The sequence below is a fragment of the Dendrobates tinctorius genome, unplaced genomic scaffold, assembly GCF_039654945.1.
Source record: "Dendrobates tinctorius isolate UK_male_01 unplaced genomic scaffold, ASM3965494v1 ptg000022l, whole genome shotgun sequence".
In the NCBI taxonomy this organism is placed as follows: domain Eukaryota; kingdom Metazoa; phylum Chordata; class Amphibia; order Anura; family Dendrobatidae; genus Dendrobates; species Dendrobates tinctorius.
The window spans coordinates 100,502,910-100,517,019 of NW_027361690.1; the positions used below are offsets into that span (position 1 = coordinate 100,502,910).

Consider the following 14,110-nt stretch of genomic DNA (forward strand, 5'->3'; position numbering starts at 1 on the left):
CTCCGCACTCCTCTGAAGCTGCAGTGTCCCTGCACTCCTCTGAAGCTGCAGGGTCCCCGCACTCCTCTGAAACTGCAGGGTCCCCGCACTCCTGTGAAGCTACAGTGTCTCCGCACTCCTCTGAAGCTGCAGTGTCTCCGCACTCCTGTGAAGCTGCAGGGTCCCCTCACTCCTCTGAAGCTGCAGGGTCCCCTCACTCCTCTGAAGCTGCAGTGTCTCCGCACTCCTCTGAAGCTGCAGGGTCCCCGCACTCCTCTGATGCTGCAGGAGAAAAGATGCCTCTAGTCGCAGCACCGGAAAGTGCAAAGTTTCTCGCCAGCTGCTCAGCACTGCTTATCGGCCAACATTTACCTGATCATCTCGTAGTGGAGTTTTCAAATATCTGCAGCATGATCTGTATGAATATTTGTACTGATGCAAAAAAAGAAAAAAACCTGTCAAATATAAAATTGAAAATGCCACTAAAATGTAAAATCACTGTCTGAATACAAGACTATAATGTGACAGTCTCATGGCTCATTTACATTTTCAATTGTCGGGTATAGATATGTGTAGAATAGCAAGGGGAGTAAAAATGACGAAAGTGAAGAACTTAAGGGGCTAATATGTCTGGAATCAAAAATGCAACGCTATTCTCCCTCCACGCTATCAATAAATGTGGATTTATAAATCTTCCTCTCTTATTAATAAAACACAGGAAGCATGTGTTGCTTTAGGGCTCACAGATTTTTTATCAGGTAGCAGTCAGACCAAATGTTATTCTATGGAGCAGGGCTGAATCTGATCAGCAATTTTTTTCACTGACCTAATCTGTCTATGAAAAAGATTGCAGCATGCCGCAATTTCACTCTGAAATCAGAAGCCTCTCACCCATTCAAGCCCATGGGTGAAAGGAAATCATGGACTGCACTTGGATGACTTGTGAGTGCAGTCTAATTTCCGTGGACTCACACAATGGAGAAGATGGAGAAAGTCTGTGCTGTAGATCTCTCATCCGAGAGAATCGGATCACGCTAAGGTAACACTCAGATCAAGCTCGGATCGGGGTGTCATTGCTATCGATCCGATTCTCTCGGAGCAGAGAACCTACACCTGTGATCGTAACCTTAATGACAAAATCAGCTCTGCTTCATCCTGTAGACTGTGAGCCCTCGCGGGCAGGGTCCCCTCTCCTTATGTACTTGTGTGTCCCTTGTCTTAGACATGTTTACTATACTTGTCTATATTTCCCCTTTTCACATTTAAAGCGCCATGGAATAAATGCCGCTATATAAATGCATAATAATAATCTGACAAGCACAACATTGACTCATCTTATAAACTGCAGCCTTCTAACCACTTAGCAAATGGATGTAATAAAACACTTCTCTCTTCCCTCTAAAGATAAAATCAAATGCAAGAATAAGTCTTTAACTGGCAAAATATAGTAAGAGGTTCTGAATTTATCATTTCTGATTGTGCTGTCACAATTTGTAATCTTCTTAGGGCAGTGTTGAGATTATATATGATTGAATGAATGAAGCTGCAAATGGTTAAATGGTAAATTCAGCACTGCTACATATCCAGTATATAACACATCTCCATCTCACCGGCATTAATGGACCAACTAGCAGGCGGAATAATAGGATCGGTGCATTCTCCTCTCTAGGTAAAAGCACTAGCACCTCTTCTCTTAGGTACTCCCATCAGATCTCTGGGAGGGATCTACAGGGAGGATAAAGCAGAGCGTCGGACAGAAAGTAGGAATATTCCGAACCCTTCTGTATGGGGAAACTGTTGAATACAGCAGCAGCACAGGAACAATAAAGGGGCTAGTCCAAGCCCTGTACTCATCACAGGGGCCATCCCATCAGCTCACTCTGCCTGGATGTGACCACATCTCCAATATTAGGATCACAGGTCATAGAACCAACTTAGAGGTCAGGGACTCAGTTTATTGACCTGTTGTGTGTGGATTTCCAAGAAATCAGCAAATCTGCTGCTCTCCTTCTGCAGACCATGAGAATTTCATAGACATGTGAGTATTCATCTGTTTTCATTTCCTTGGCATCTTTTCTTACCAGCTAGAGAGTGCGGAGATGCATTTTATGTGTTAGCTGATCTGTCCTTGCCAGCATGTGTCAGCCTGTCATTATTCTATACACAGAAGTTGATTGCTTCCTGAAGGTTTCTCATTGACGGTCACAAATATTCCATTGTATCCGATGAGGATGGCAGTGATTGTATGACACCCGTCAGATGGAACTTGTGCTTTATCCCAGTGATTCCTTCACACTTATTCACTCTCTTCTGTTCCTTCTTATTAGTCATTCATAACCTGAAGATAGTCAAGGTAATTTAGTAAATTCATGAATTCATTAGTGTGGAATGATAAGGTTCGTATGTGAAATGAGCAGAGAGACAGTGTCCTAGTAGACTAGCAGGGCTTGTGCACTGGGCATTGGGTGCCAGGGGTATTGGGCTATGGGGTCTTTATTTGTACTATTGCCCCAAGTGAAGAAGAAAAGCTTATGTATGATTCTGTACACACACTATATGTTGTACCTGTATTATTGTATGGAGACCTGCACACGCCGAGTGTTTGCCATAAGTATGTGCCCTGTATGCCCAGTGGCAGCCTGGTCCCACAGTAAGTACCGAGCACAGAGGAAACCCAAGTCCAGTTACGAGGAGCAGAAAAAAGGCTCATACACATTGGTGATAGCAAGGTAATTAACGGATATGTTTACCCTTCCTCTTCACTTATCGTCCCTCTCGTGTCACTTGGCCGTAAATCCTATTTTAAAAAAGAAGATGCCAAATTAAAAAGATTTGTTTAGTGAGTTGCATAAAGTACAATCACTGAATATTTTTATTACCGTTATTATTTAATAGTATTTTTTTAGTACACATTACATCCATCTAAGGCTAGATTCACATCGCGCTAGGGCGATCCGTTTAACTGATCCGTTTCTAAGCGGCACTAACGCAATGTAACGCATCCGTTAACGCACCCATTGACTTCCATTAGTGTAACGGATCCTAACACATGTCAAAATCGGCATGCGTTATCGACGGTCCGTTATTTTGTGCCACACCTTTGAATGCAGACTACCGCATTTTCGGGTCCGTTACGGCGAACGCACAGCGAATGGAAGCGTTCGCTCTGCATAGAACTCTATTGCTGACGCATGGCAACGCAATGCAACCATGCGTTAACGCGATCGCATAAAGACAGACAATTTGGGGCTCATCGTTAGTTAGCCCATCCGTTAAACGGATTGCCCTAACGCGATGTGAACCTAGCCTAAGGAGCAGGGCTTTCCGGGTACCGATAGATGGCTGCTTGTATTCAGAGTGGCAGCCTGTGGGTGTTACTATTGGCACGACGACGTTTGTCCATGCTGCTGATAACTGCAAAATTGACAGTGGAAATTAAAATGATGGCGCACTTTTATCTGTATAACTAGAAGTACAATTCAAAGTTTCTCAAAAGCATTAAATATTTTATGCTGCTGCTCAAATGGTGCATGTCAGCGCTTACAAACATATCCTGGGAACTCTTTATTCCCGTCATTGATATCCATGAAGAAGGGTATAAATGTATTATTAGTCAGCAATATGTTGCATTGCAGTTTTGGATCATTCAGGTAGCGGGCTGAGCTGCGATACCAGACAATGACTATGGACAAATGCAGATTTGCTTCGGTCTCGGGGCAATCGATATGTATTAGAAATCTTTGGCCAGCACTACCCAAGTTTTAAAGGGCACTCCAAGTGGAATGTTGGAGCAATGGACCACCCTCTTTTGACTTAAAGAGGTGTTTTCAAGGTTAAAAGTTATCCAGCACAAATGATAGGAGATAAGTTTTAAGATCGCTTGGGGTCCAACCTCCATGACCAACACCGGTTACAAAAATTGGGCTCTTCAGAGCGGAGATCAATCATACACACCTCCTTTCCATTCGTTCCAACAGAAGTGCTGAAGGTCCAGCCGAGTACTGCGCTTGACAATCTCTGGCACTGTTATTAAGAAAGAATGGAGAGGAAGTATGCATAATCAACCTCCGCTCCTTTCAGCAAGGTCTCTTCAGAGAATTGGTGGGACCCGCAGTAGTTGGACTTCCAGTGGTCAGAAAATTATCCTCTATCCCATGATTAGGGGTTAATTTTTAAACTATAAAGGACACCTTTAAAGGGAGCCTGTCAGCAGGTATTTAGACCTCAAACTAACAATTTATGTGACTGACCCATCCTGCTAGGTTCTGCAACTCCATTAAATTGTGAAATGTGCTAAGAGGCTGTTTTGTTGCTGTTAGTACCTGCCAAGCTCTGTATCTCAATATTGTGTGAATTGGATGGACAGCATAACTGTGCTGACCACAATGCTGGCATGGACATCTATTTGGTTGACAGAAATGGATCCAAACATAGAAAAACTGAGCAGGAGTTGATCAAACAGGTAAACTTCTTTATTAAGAGAGTTCTAGGTTGTGTTTCAGAGGGTTAAGACCCCTTTTTAAAGTATATAGATGCCAATGCCACAACTGTGATCAACAAACTTTTGGTAAACTCCTTCATATTCCTTCTCCTTGAATGAGGACATAAACTGGTGCTACAAGGAGTTGGACACTGGCTGCATTTGTCCTCATGCTACAGTCGTGTTGCGCCTTTTAAAAGCATAAAACTCTAAGGTGAGCCTCTAACCTCATGCAATTAAAATTAATTTTGTCCTGACGTACTGACACCATAAATGCCTTGTGTTTTGTATTGTTTTGTTCTTTTGGCTTCCTTTGGGGAATATGTACCATACTCTGTGTAACCGCCAATATTATGGGAATGAAAAGAAAAAATCAACTCTCTCATGGATGAACCCATAACAACCTTCAGCCCCCCCGAGTAAAGGAATGGGTCAGAGATAGGGATGAGCGAGTATACTCGCTAGGACTCGGTACTAGGCGAGTAATGCGGTTCTCGCGGTACTCGAATCCTGGTGAGTATTTCACTACTCGCCTCACAATATTCGGCATAGCCCACACAGTCCCCGCAGAGCCCAGCACAACCTGGCACAGTCCCCGCACAGCCCAGCACAGGCCCCGCATAGTCCAGCACAGTCCCACACAGCCCGGCATAGTCCCCACAAAGCCCAGCACAGTCCCCGCACAGTCCCACACAGCCCGGCATAGTCCCTGCACAGTCCCCGAACAGCCCAGCACAGCCCCTCACAGTCCAGCACAGTCCCACACAGCCAGGCATAGTCCCCACACAGCCCAGCACAGTCCTGCACAGGCTAGCATAGTCCCCGCACAGTACCTGCAAAGCCCAGCACAGTCCTGCACAGGCCAACACAGTCACACACAACCTGGCATAGTCCCCGCACAGTACTGCAAAGCCCAGCACAGTCCCACACAGCCTGGCATAGTCCCCGCAAAGGACCTGCAAAGCCCCACACAGTCCCACACAGCCCGGCATAGTCCCCACACAGTACCTGCAAAGCCTAGCACAGTCCCACACAGCCCGGCATAGTGCCCACACAGTATCTGCAAAGCCCAACACAGTCTCGCACAGCCCGGCACAGTCTTCTCACAGGCCAGCACAGTCCCGCACAGCCCGACACAGTCTTTTCACAGGCCAGCACAGTCCTACACAGCCCGCCACAGTCTTCGCACAGTCCCCGCACAGCCCAGCACACACATACAGCCCATTACGCACATTTCCCATAGACTTACATTGGACTCGCTACTCGTTACGAGTACCCGAGTATTAGGAGCCACTTGTAACTAGTACAGCAAGTCTGAATACTTCACTACTCGCTCATCCCTAGTCAGAGACTAAGGTAATAGGGCCCCTAACATCCCCTTCTTCCTGCTCTGACTACCACTTCCACTAGAATGGTTACTTTTTTCTCCCAAAAATACAAGCAAAAGTTAAAAAAAAGTGGTATATTTTAGGGGTGAGGCTCAACAGGGAGTGTGTTTTCATATAGAATTATCCATTGATATTTATCCCTGATGTCCTATATTTAAAAGTCAGACCCAAGGATGCTCATGGAAATTAATGTAGCTTAACCATAATGGGGGCTGTTTGGTTTCAGTTAAGGTGTCCAGCATTTGGTGGATATTCCAATACAAACTAAACAGACCCATTAAAGATAAAGGGATACTTTTGACGGTTTTTTCGTCTGTCATGCGACAAATACAGTTCGCAACAAAACTAATGGTGGTTCTGGTGACTTATTTATGTACAGACGCTGTTTCTTTTGACATATTCATGTAGTGATGGAAGTTCTGGTGATGTATTCATCACAAGAATGATCATCAGTACATGAATATAAAACTAAAATCATCATCAGTATATAAATGGAACTCATCAATAGTACATAATAGTACATAAATACAGCACCTGAACCATCATCAGTAAATAAATAGGTCACCAGAACCACCATCAGTACATGAATACAGCACCAGAACCATCATCAGTAAATAAATAGGTCACCAGAACCACCATCAGTACATGAATACAGTACCAGAACCACCATCAGTACATGAATGCATCATCAGAACTATAATCAGTACATGAATACATCACAAGAACCAGGACCATCATTAGTACATCAGCATATGAATATATCACCAGAACCACCATATGTACATGACTACATCACAAAGCTTAGTTCAGCAGTTGTAATATCAAGTCAGGCCAATATACATTTGTAACTTATGAACCTACAACTCACAGTATGTCTTTAACAATAGTAAGGAGATGCTGGAAGTTGTCATCAGTCATTATCACACTGCGGACCATACAGTAGCCATATTACTGATGAGATGTAGACAGTATCAACAAGTAAACATTTACCGCACATCCAGGTACTTTTACAGGGCACCTCTTCTCTGATTGAGTCATTTCTCTCTTTTCATCTCCATCTTGTCCTGACGCCATGATAACTTTTCACATCCACAGCTTTTCTCTGCAGAAAGCCCACCTCTCCGCTCTTCTGCAGCAAATCCCATCATGGTGACATTAAAAATAAAAGTTATTAACCCCTTCACCTCGAAGCCTTTTTTCATCTTCCTGACCAGGCCAATTTTTACAATTCTGACCACTGTCACTTTATGAGGTCATAACTCTGGAACGCTTCAAGGGATCCCGGTGATTCTGAGATTGTTTCTTGTGACATATTGTACTTTATGATAGTGGCAAAATCTCTTTGCTATGACATGCGTTTATTTGTGAAAAAAATTGAAATTTGGTGCAAATTTTGAAAATTTTGCAATTTTCAAACTTTTCATTCTTATGCCATTAAATCAGAGAGTCATATCGCAAAAAATAGCTTTTAAATAATATTTCCTACATGTCTACTTTACAACAGCACAATTTTGGAAACATAATTTTTTTTTGTTAGGAAGTTATAAGGGGTAAAATTTGACCAGCGATATCTCATTTTTACAACAAAATTTACAAACCAATTATTTTTTAGGGACCACCTCACATTTGAACTAACTTTGAAGGGCCTGTAAGACAGAAAATACCCAAAAATGACACTATTCGAAAAACTGCACCCCTCAAGGTATTCAAAACCACATTTAAGAAGTTTATTAACTCTTCAGGTGCTTCACAGGAATTTTAGGAATGTGGAAGAAAAAAATAAACATTTACTTTTCTTTCACAAAAATTTTCATTTAGACCTATTTTTTTTTACTTTTGCAAGGCTAACAGGAGAAAATGGACCATAATTTTGTTGTGCAATTTCTCCTGAGCATGCTGATACCCCATATGTGGAGGAAAACAATTGTTTGGGTGCATGGCAGGGCTTGGAAGGAAAGGAGCACCATTTCACCTTTTGAATGTAAAATATGCTGGAATAATTAGTGGTTGCCATGTCGCGTTTGGAGAGCCTCTGATGTGCCTAAACAGTGGAAACTCCCCCTACAAGTGACACCATTTTGGAAACTAGACCCCTTAGGGAACTTGTCTAGATGTGTATTGAGCACCTTGAACCCTCAGGTGCTTCACAGAAGTTTATAACATTAAGCCATGAAAATAAAAAAAAAATTTAATTTTTCCCAGATAAATTTTTTTTAGCTCCAAATTTTGCATTTTCATAAGTGTAAAAAGAGAAATTGCTCCATACAATTTGTTGTGCAATTTCTCCTGAGTGTTCAGATATCTAATATGTGGAGGAAAACAACTGTTTGGGCGCACAGCAGGGCTCGGAAGGAAAGGAGCACCATTTCACTTTTTGAATGTAAAATATGCTGGAATAATTAGCAGGTGCCATGTCATGTTTGGAGAGCCCCTGATGTGCCTAAACAGTGGAAATCCCCCATAAGTGACACCATTTTGGAAACTAGACCCCTTATGGAACTTATCTAGATGTGTATTGAGCACCTTGAACACACAGAATCTTCACAGAAGTTTATAACGTAGAGCTGTGGAAATAAAAAAAAATCAAATTTTTCCCAAATAAATCTTTTTTAGCCCCATATCTTGCATTTTCATAAGGGTAACAGGAGAAATTGCTCCATAAAATTTGTTGTGCAATTTCTCCTGAGTAAACCGATACCCCATATGTTGGGGGGATTACTACTGCTTGGGCGCACGGCAGGACTTGGAAGGGAAGAAGCGCCATTTGACTATTTGAATTCAAAATTTGATGGAATAATTAACGGCCGCCATGTTGCATTTGAAGAGCCCCTGATGTGCCTAAACAGCGGAATCCCCCACAAATGACACATTTTGGAAACTAGACCCCTTTGGGACCTTATCTAGATGTGTATTGAGCACCTTTAACCTCCAGGTGCTTCACAGAAGTTTATAACGTTAAGCCGTGAAAATAAAAAAAATCATATTTTTCCCAAAAAAATCTTTTTAGCTGCAAAATTGTGTCTTTTCACAAGGGCAAAAGGAGAAAATGGATCCCAAACTTTGTTGTGCAATCTCTCCTGAGTTCACTGATACCCCATATTTGGTCAAAAACTACTTTTTAGGCACAGTGCAAAGAAGGGAAGTAGCGCCATTTTAGGCTATGTGCCCACGTTGCGTTTAAATCCAGACACTGAAAACCGGACTCCTTCCCAGAAATCACGTGTTTTTTTCCCGCGAGATTTTACCGCGATTTTACCGCGATTATGTTGGCGATTTTGCGGCGATTTTCGCGTGCGATATTCAAGCAATTTCCAAGCGATTTGAAGCACCACTTGGAAAGTGATTGACAGGTTGGTCACACTCATCAAACATAGTGTTTGACAAGTGTGACCCGGTTTTTACAATTGAGGCCGCCTATGCGGCATCAATAGTAAAAGAAAATGTAAAAAAATAATTAAAAAATAAAAAATCGGGGTATATTTACCTTCCGACGTCCCGCGCAGTCTCAGCGACGCTCTCGTTCCCAGCGATGCCTTGCGAGACCTGTGATGACGTTGGTCTCGTGTTGCTATAGCGATCTCACGAGACCGCTAGAGTCACGTGAGACTACGTCATCACAGGACCTTGCCGCAAGGCATTACTGGGAACGCTGTGGCCCGGGAAGGCAACGCGGGACGTTGGAAGGTAAATATACCCCGATTTTTTATTTTTTATTCTTTTTTTTACATGGGTATGGTACCCAGGGCCTGGAGGACAGTCTCCTCTCCTCCACACCATGGGTACCAACCGCACATGAGACACTTAACTTTGCGCATGGTGGGCATAGCCACATGCGGGAAGTAAGCGATTCTCATGCATTCCTATGGGTGCGGAATCGCGCCAATTCTTTGCGATTCTGCACAAAAGAATGGGCATGCTGCGATTTTTTCCGCGATGCGATTACGCCGCAGAAAAAAGCGCAGCATTAGCACAGCATGTGCGGAATGCCATAGGAATGCATGGGGTGCGTTCTGTACAAGATTTTTAAACATTTTTGCAGCGTTTTCGCGCCGAAAATCGTGGCAAAAACGCTTAAAAATCGCATTGTGGGCACACAGCCTTACAGTGCAGATTCTGCTGCACTTGTTTGAGGGTACCATGTTACATTGGCAGAGCCCCTGAGGTGCCAGAACATCAGAAGCTAATAAAAGTGGCTCCATTTTACCAATTAAACCTCTCAATTAATTCATCTAGGGGTGCAGGGATTATATTGACAACACAGGTGTGTCACAGACTTTTATACCATTGGTCAGCGAAGAAAAAATAATTTAAATTTTTACCACCAAGATTGTGTATAACCCCAAGTTTTATATTTTCACACTGGGAAAAGGGTAAAAATGACACCAGAATTTGTCCCACAACTTCTACTAAATGTAGAAATACCCCATATGTGGCTGTACAGTACTCCTTTGCCATACGGAGTGACTTGAGAGGGACAGAGCGCTATTTGCCTCCTGGAGCGCAGATTTTCCTAGACTAGTTTGCAGATTCCATATAAAGGGCCCCTAAGTGCTAAAACAGCAGAATTTCCCTCTCAAGTGACCACACTTTGGAAATTGTAACCCTTTGGGAATTTATCTACAAAGATAATGACTTTTTTGACTCCATGGGTGTTTTCCAGAAACAGGAAGCAGTGGATGTTGCCGAGTAAAAATTGCAAACTGCCGTTGTAGTGACCAGTGCGTTGTAATGACCAGTACCTTGCAGTCACCAGTACATTATGCCCAGCACATGCTTCTGGAAACACGCACCTGTAAATTAGGTGGTCTCCCTTCACTGCAGAAATGCCAAACATGTGGGCGCTTAATGTGAGTCACTGGGGCTCAGTAGGGAGGGGGTGCATTTGGATTTGGGAGCAGAGAATTTTCTATATTTCTTTTGTCAGGTGAAGAGCCATTTTGCTTTTTCTAAGCCTTTATGCTACCAGTAATGTGGAAGCCGCCTATATTTCCATTAACAGATGACAGATTTGAGAGGGGACTTGTTTTGTGAATTGAGTTGAAGCTTTTATTGATAACATTTCACATAACGTTTGGGATCACATTTATCCAGCGCTCTATTCTGAGCTCTTACTTTGGGGTTTCCATCTAAATCTCCGAGTGACGTAACAGATGAAACCCCTGTGGGATCCATTCACTATAATGAGGCAGCAGATTTACTCTGGACTCCGCCTGCCTCTGTTCAGCAGAACTGCACAAAACTGTGGCCGACGACACTTTTATGCAATCCTAAAAAGATGGCCACCGCTGGATCACAGGTCCTATGGCGTCCGCAGTGCTTCCATCTGCCTCATTATAGGGAATTCTCCGCCAGGGGTTCTGTCTGAATCATGTATTTCAGAGATTTACATGGAAACCCCGGTGTAAGAACTCAGCACAGAGCGCAAGATAAATGTGCGCCAAGCCTTTCTGCGATCTTTGGGAGGCAGAATGAAAAAATCAACAGCAGATGAAGAAATGGTTTTATTTATTTTTTACGCTGTTCCTCATGTGGTATAAGTGATTAGGTGACTTTAATCTTCGGGTCGGTGCGATTACAGCGTTACCAGATTTATATCAGGTTTTTATGTTTGGCTGCTGTCACATACTAAAAGATGCTTTTTATTGCAAAAATTAGCTTTTTCATCATCATATTTTGAGAGCTATAATTTTTTCATATTTCGGCTGACAGAGTCATGTGAGGGCTTGTTTTTCGTGGGACGAGCTGACGTTTTCATTGGTACTATTTTCGGGCACATGACTTTTTTTGATCACTTTGTATTCTGATTTTTGAAAAACAGAATGAACAAAAACCAGGAATTCAGGAATTGCTTTTTATTTTGTTTTTTTTTATACCATTCTGCGTGTGGTAAAATTGGTAAGGCAGCTTTATTCTTCGGGTTAGTACGATTTCAGCGATACCTCATTTATATCTTTATTTTGGCACTTTTACACAATAAAAACTATTTTATTGAAAAAATTATTATTTTTCCAACACTTTATTCTGAGAGCTATAACTTTTATATTTTTCTGCTGATGGAGCTGTCTAGTGGCTTGTTTTCTGTGGGACAAGATGACATTTTTATAGGTACCATTTTAATTTACATCAGTCTTTTTGATCGCGTTTTATTGCACTTTTTGTTCTGCAGTATGGTGATGAAGCATTATTTTTTTGCCTGTTTTTTAAATTGTTTTACGGTGTTCACTGAAGGGGTTAACTAGTGGGCCAGTTTTATAGAACAGGTAGTTACGGTCGCGGCAATACTAAATATGTGTACTTTTATTGTTTATTTTAGTGACATAAATAAATGTATTTATAGGAAAAATATTTATTTTTTTCTTTATTTGGGGATTTTTTTTTTTAAATATTGTGAGGCAGTGACTGGTGTTATATGCAAGGGTTGCTATGTGTCCCCCAGGATGTACAAAGAAGCATATGGAGGCCGTGGGAGTGTATTGCAATCACAGGCATACAGTTGTGGCCAAAAGTATTGACACCCCTGCAATTCTGTCAGATAATACTCAGTTTCTTCCTGAAAATGATTGCAATCACAAATTCTTTGGTATTATTATCTTCATTTAATTTGTCTTAAATGAAAAAACACAAAAGAGAATGAAGCAAAAAGCAAAACATTGATCATTTCACACAAAACTCCAAAAATGGGCCAGACAAAAGTATTGGCACCCTCAGCCTAATACTTGGTTGCACAACATTTAGCCAAAATAACTGCGACCAACTGCTTACGGTAACCATCAATGAGTTTCTTACAATGCTCTGCTGGAATTTTAGACCATTCTTCTTTGGCAAACTGCTCCAGGTCCCTGATATTTGAAGGGTTCCTTCTCCAAACTGCCATTTTTAGATCTCTCCACAGGTGTTCTATGGGATTCAGGTCTGGACTCATTGCTGGCCACCTTTGAAGTCTCCAGTGCTTTCTCTCAAACCATTTTCTAGTGCTTTTTGAAGTGTGTTTTGGGTCATTGTCCTGCTGGAAGGCCCATGACCTCTGAGGGAGACTCAGCTTTCTCACACTGGGCCCTACATTATGCTGCAAAATTTGTTGGTAGTCTTCTGATTTCATAATGCCATGCACACGGTCAAGCAGTCCAGTGCCAGAGGCAGAAAAGCAACCCCAAAACATCAGGGAACCTCCGCCATGTTTGACTTTAGGGACCGTGTTCTTTTCTTTGAATGCCTCTTTTTTTCTCCTGTAAACTCTATGTTGATGCCTTTGCCCAAAAAGCTCTACTTTTGTCTCATCTGACCAGAGAACATTCTTCCAAAACGTTTTAGGCTTTTTCAGGTAAGTTTTGGCAAACTCCAGCCTGGCTTTTAATGTCTCAGGGTAAGAAGTGGGGTCTTCCTGGGTCTCCTACCATACAGTCCCTTTTCATTCAGACACCAATGGATAGTACGGGTTGACACTGTTGCACCCTCGGACTGCAGGGCAGCTTGAACTTGTTTGGATGTTAGTCGAGGTTCTTTATCCAACATCCGCACAATCTTGCGTTGAAATCTCTTGTCAATTTTTCTTTTCCGTCCACATCTAGGGAGGTTAGCCACAGTGCCATGGGCTTTAAACTTCTTGATGACACTGCGCACAGTAGACACAGGAACATTCAGGTCTTTGGAGATGGACTTGTAGCCTTGAGATTGCTCATGCTTCCTCACAATTTGGTTTCTCAAGTCCTCAGACAGTTCTTTGGTCTTCTTACTTTTCTCCATGCTCAATGTGGTACACAGAAGGACACAGGACAGTTGAGTCAACTTTAATCCATGTCAACTGGCTGCAAGTGTGATTTAGTTATTGCCAACACCTGTTAGGTGCCACAGGTAAGTTACAGGTGCTGTTAATTACACAAATTAGAGAAGCATCACATGATTTTTCGAACAGTGCCAATACTTTTGTCCACCCTCTTTTTCATGTTTGGTGTGGAATTATATCCAATTTGGCTTTAGGACAATTCTTTTTGTGTTTTTTTCATTTAAGACAAATTAAATGAATATAATAATACCAAAGAATTTGTGTTTGCAATCATTTTCAGGAAGAAACTGAGTATTATTTGACAGAATTGCAGGGGTGTCAATACTTTTGGCCTTGACTGTAGCTGTGATTGCAAGGAAGAATAGAAGTTAGTGTTGATCTTAGGCAAACATTTTGTCCAAGGCAGATTTAAGAAAACCTGCCATGGGCTTTTATTTTTCCTCCCCTGGCCCAGGTTTTCCATGTGGCCTATGGGCACAG

General features: G+C 42.2%; 1 protein-coding gene across 2 annotated transcripts in view; it reads left to right on the top strand.

Moving 5' to 3' along the window:
- The first annotated feature begins 1,611 nt into the window (after nucleotides 1-1,611).
- The window catches only part of LOC141084338 (prolactin-releasing peptide receptor-like), a 351,060-nt gene continuing 338,561 nt past the window's right edge, over nucleotides 1,612-14,110 (top strand). For both annotated transcript variants that reach the window (XR_012230980.1, XM_073569023.1), the window contains exon 1: nucleotides 1,612-2,017. The gene's annotated coding sequence lies outside the window, so the exon portion shown is untranslated. The remainder of the gene's footprint in view (nucleotides 2,018-14,110) is intronic.